Here is a 6,000-nt window from a genome sequence, read left to right as displayed (position 1 = left end):
AGGCTCAGTTCCAGTTGCCCATAGTGGCTTGTTGCCTATTTCCTTCCCAGTCTCATTTCCCCATTCTCTTTCCAAACTTTCCTGGAATTAACTTCAAAATGAGCTACTCACACTTCAGTTTTATCTGGGCTGCCTTGGAGGGAGCCCAAAATTATTTCCTGAATAGCCTTGAACTTTGTTGTGTCTGCATAAGAGGCAGCACAGATGGTGGGAAATCTATGCAAAAACACAGATTTTACGTCAGGCAGACCTGGGGTTTAAATCTTCATCCTGCTATTAACTAGTCTGTGACCCTGGGTCAATTTACAGAAAGGGAGAATTTGGTCTTTATTACCATATGGGGTGTATATTAACAGAAACACATAGTTGGCACTCAAGTTTTGTCTTTCCAAATTTCTGTATATTTATTCAAGCTATTCTCTTTGACGGGAATGTTCTTCCTAACCATTTTTGCCTATGGAAATCCTTCATTTGTCTCTAGGTCTATCTCAGCCATGAGATCTTCTCTCATTAATGCTGTAACCAATGAGATCTTTCCCTCCCTGATTCCTATAATGTGGGCATTTCATAATCCTAATCATGAGTTTTCATAATTTATCTCCTTCTTTTTCCTATTCATTGCAAACTGACAGTGAGCACACCTCAGGGCCAAGGACAAGGCATTTTGTTTACTGAGCATCTGGTAGAACTTACCCAAACCCTACAGTTAATGGAACTATGATGACCAGCTCCCGTGTCGGGGAAATAATCTAAGATTCTATAGCACTGATTATTATACCCAAATAGCTGTGTTCTATGCCTGATTATAAACATCATAACTTTTAACAGTTAGGAAATAAAAATGGACTGACCTTTCCTTTTTCAGGATCTTGGGAACGAAGGAATGAGAAGTCAACCTAAGGGCACTTTTGCCATTGCCCTGTTCCCTCTACCAGACAAAGCCCTTCTCCGTGTTCTTCCCCACACCGCTCCTTCCTTGGGAGACAAGCTTAGAAGGTGGGTGCCTGAATGCTTCATTCATAGTCATGGTGCCTCTTGAGGAGGCTTCTTGGAGGAACAGGGGATACACTGGCTGCCGCTACTGCCCTAGGCTTTTGGGAAAACTTCCATGGGACCACACCAACCTCCCTGCAGCTGACCACTCATTTGAAGCCAACTGCCCACTGCCATGGTAGCAGAAATGGCAAAACACAAAGCAGAATTACATGGCATCTTCCTTTTATTTTTTTTAAATTCTGTTGTTAAATTGAGTTTTTATTTTACGGAAGTTGTACCTGCACAGAATATTAAATAGTCCACACGTTAATTACCAAACCAAGAGTAGATCTCTATGCCCAGCCCACTGTAGCTCTTAAAAACAACCAGATGCAGCAATTTTAATAGTTTCTTTTAACATTTATCTCCAGACTTCTGAGTAACATGCCTATATTTCTACTTCTTCATTATCAATAATGGATAGAACTGAAAAAAAATCAATATAACTTTTTTCCACCATATCACACTGATCTTACAAGCCCATCTCCTATCCTTATTTTCTCAATATAGTTACAGCACAATGTAAAATATGTCAATAACTGTTTACACAATTGTGACACTGCTCACCATGACACCAGGTTATACACTGTCATTTTTTTCTGCCTTGAATATATTTTTTACTGTATTATCTTATTTTTTATCATTTGCTTCTACAGCTTTCTTTCTGAGACCTTGCACGCTTGAAAATATTTTTATTCTACTCTCACACTCAATTGATAGTTTGGCTAGGAAAGAGACCTCTCTCAATTTTAAAGGCAATTTGCTATTGACCGTAAACATCTCCTGAGGATGTTTAGAAATCCAAAGCAATTTTAATAGTTGGCTCTTTGCATGGAAACTGTTTTGGTTCTCTGGAAGCTGGTAATATTTATTTTTCCCTTTTCCCCAGTGCTGTGAAACTTAATGATGACGTGCCTTGGTGTGGATCTGCTTTTATCCATTAAGCTTTACATTCCGTGGAAATTTCCATTTAAAAACTCATGTTTCAAATTTACTTAAATTATTTCCTTTGTTGACTTATTTTCTTCTCTTTTTTTCTCTTCTCTTTCTGAAACTTCTATTATTTAGATGTTAGATCTTCTAGATGGATGTTCTAATATTCTTATTTTTCTGTCCTATTTTTCTCAACTCAATTTTCTGACACTTTTAATAAGTTTTACATTTCTGCCATCACAGTTTTAACTCACCCAAACTTATTTTTATTCTATGATTATGTCATTCATTTCTTTGGCATTCCATTCTTATTTCATGGGTGAAATAGCCTTTAATTTTTTTTTTCTCTGAAGATAAAAGAGAGAGAATAAACAAGTTAGCCTGCTACAGTTACATGGATTCTGACAAGAGACAGGAGACTCCTGAGTTAGAAACTCCAAGAAATAGCAGCAGCCAGTGATTCAGCATTTGTAGCAGTTTTCTGAGCATCTTTCTCCTGGGGTGACAGAAAGAAGCCTGAGTGATACTTACCTCCACACTAAGTTGTGCCACAGGAGAGGAACCTTGAGCTTGGGGAACCCTAATCTTTTAAAATGGACAGCAAGTCTTCCTGACCTCTGCCCCAAAGTAAGACAGTATACTATTGGACAGAAAATAAACCTGCCTTTTGCTGCAGAGCAAGACACTTGCTACACAAACATTGTTGAAAAGATATCTTCAAAAAGCACTCGGTGCCTTTGCTTGAAAGCCACAAAAAAATGTGAAAGACCCAGAGAGAACTAAAATTTGTTTGACTTTTATCTTTCACATTAAACACTCTCCTCAAATGTCTAATGATCTTTGACTATCTGCTCACACTTCAGAGCTGCCTTAAGGGTGGACACTTGGTCTCCATGAACTTTGAAAACCCAGTTGAAGAAGCAAGGTTGTGAGGGATAATGCAGTAGGGAAACATTTAGAATTTAAGCTTTTATGAACTCCCACTTTTCAGTATAGTTCTTTTGTTTCAATTGCACCTGATGTCCCTCAATCTAGAGGCCATTTATTTGATGCTCTAGAGTCTGCACTGGTCAATATAGTAGCAATGAGCCCCAGATTGCTATGGAGCACTTGAAAGGTGGCTAGTTCAAATGAAATCAGCCAAAAGTTTAAAGCACTCAACAACTTCAAAGACTTAGTACAATAAATTAAAAGATCTTGATAAAAAAAATTTTCACTGATTGTATATTCAACTTATACTATTTGGGACACATTGGATTAAATAAGATATTATTAAAGTTACACCTATTTTTTTCTTTTAAAAAATATGGCTACCAGGAAAATTCTGAAGTTTGTGGAGGGCTCTATCAGCATTGTTTAGTGATACCTATTCACATATCTATTCTAATCAGAAGTCATCATAGCTGGGCACCGTGGTGGATGCCTGTAATCTCAGCAGTTTGGGAGGCTGAGGCAGGAAGTCGAGAGTTCAAAGCCAGCCTCAGCAAAAGCGAGTTGAGCAACTCAGTGAGACCCTGTCTCTAAATAAAATACAAAATGGGGTTGGGGAGTGGCTCATGGGGGTCTTGAGACCCTGAGTTCAATCCTTGGTACCCCCCAAAAAGTCACCTTGCAGGACTATGTCTTTTCCACAATTACCCAGCAAGTCCTTCTTCCACTATAGCATCTTTTTTTTAGATCATTTTTAGGAAAGTTGTGGGGGGTTATGTTTGTTTGTTTTTGTCTTATTTTCTTTTGCTTGTTTTTAGATAATCTCTCGCTTCAAGGTCTGTAACCTTAAGCACATGATCCATTTTCTGGGTAAGGTAACATATTCACAGGTTCTAGGGATCAAGGGCATGGGTGCCTTTAAGGCCATTATCCTGCTTACTACACTACTATTGCAGAGATTTTACAAATAATGAAACTGAAGTTCAGAAAAGCAAGCACCATGCTCAAAGTCACACAACTATATGTTAGAGCTGAATTTTGAATCTAAACTGCATATACCTAGAGTCTGCTACATTAGGGTTTGGATAACTGAGAGGTGAGAACAAACTAAGAAGGAAAAAAAGCAGCAGATGTGAAAGTCACCTTCTGGCAGAGGCCTGAAGTGTGTCAACTGCATTCCTGTTGAAGGCTTATCTCTATTACTTTTAAAGGCTTGGACAATGAGAACGAAAGGGACATCCTTCTATTGTTACTGCTAAGTGACTTAAATCACGTAGAGCGCATTTGTGATGACAAGTGTATAGACTCCAGGAACACTAACTGATCAACTGTGGGTCTGTTCGAAATGGATAAAAATTCCTGATTGCCAGTGAGCTGGAGACAGAGGAATATGCCATTTGGAGCTTTCCAGGCTCAATCAAAACCGTGTGTAAATACCAATATACTCATCATTTACATTTAATAGTTATTAACATTTGTCTTGTTTGCTTGTCTTTTTTTATTTGTTCTAATTAAGTTATACATAACAGTAGGATACATTTTGACCCATCATACATAAACAAAGTATAACTTCTCATTCTCCTGGTTGTACATGATGTAGAATTACATGACTTGTGTAATCATATGTGCACATAGGGTAATGATGTCCAATTCATTCTACTATCCTTCCTACTTCCAGACGCCCTCCCCTTCTTTCACTACAGATAGCACATATTTATGATTGTATGTGAGTATATATTTAGTTTTTACTGAACCACTTATGGTTACCAACATCATAGCTGACGTTTCACCCCTAAATACATTACATTCATTTCCTGAGAATGAAGACAATCTCCTTTATAACCATGATGCATTATCATATCTGAAGAAATTAATAATTCCTTCACATTATATAATAATCACTTCATAGTCACATGTATTCATTATTTCCAAAATGTTCTTAAAGCTAATATTATATATTAGCTTATATATAATTCAACCAAAATCTGTTATTTGTCCTTCTTAAATCCATAAACTCCTTAGTAGTAGAATCTCCTAACTTACATATTGTTGTCACTAACAGTGATTCACTTTAATAATGGTTCTAGCTGGAAGTGGATAGAGGCCAAAATATATAAGGAACTCATGCAACTCAACAACAAAAGCAGTAACAACAAAACAAACAGCCCAGTTTTAAAATGGGTAAGACATGAATAAATGCTTCACTAAGGAAGAAATATAAATGAGCAACAGGTATATAAAAGGATATTCAATATCACTAATTATCAAGGAAAAGCAAATCAAAACCATAATGAGATATATATGACCTCTTACATGTTATACTACTATCAAAAAGAGAAAGACGCAGGTCCTGGTGAGGATGTGAAGAAAAGGAAACCTTTGTACCCTGAGTCCAAACTTTATGGAAAACAGCATGAGGCTCCTCAGAAAATGGAACTACTGTATGATATAGCAATCCCACTTCTGGGTGTACATTCAAAGGGAGTAAAATCAATATTTCAAAGAGAGAGCGATACTCCTCTGTTCAATGAAGCAGTATTTCTAATATATAGAAACAACCTAAATGTCCATCAATGGATAAATGGGAAAAGAAAATCAATCTCTCTCTCTCTCTCTCTCTCTCTCTCTCTCTCTCTCTCTCTCTCATAATATTCATCCTTTAAAAAACATGGAAACCTTGCTATTTTCAGCAACATGAATGAACCTGGACATTATGTTCAGTGAAATAAGCCACAAGAAAATCAGATCAATACTGCATGATCCCAACTGATATGTGAAATCTAAAATAGTCAAACTAATAGAAGGAGCCAGTACAGTGCAGGATAGCCAGGGACTGTGTGAAGGGAGAAAATGAGGAGATATTGATCAAAGCATATGAAGTTTCAGTTATGCAAGATGAACAAGTCCAATTAAACTACAGCAAGGTGACTATTGTTAACAGATTATGTGAGATAATGATGTGTAAATTATCTTGCTTGTGGTGATCATTTCATAATGAGTATGTATTTCAAAATATCAAATTGTACAAGAAATATATACAAATAATTTTTGTTATTTATATCTCAGTAAAGTGAAAAAATAGTGGGGGAAATAAAAAGGCCA

Source organism: Marmota flaviventris, chromosome 5 (genome assembly GCF_047511675.1).
Source record: "Marmota flaviventris isolate mMarFla1 chromosome 5, mMarFla1.hap1, whole genome shotgun sequence".
Taxonomy (NCBI): Eukaryota; Metazoa; Chordata; class Mammalia; order Rodentia; family Sciuridae; genus Marmota; species Marmota flaviventris.
The sequence above is the reverse complement of the archived record's forward strand: the minus strand, read 5'-3'. Positions refer to the sequence as shown.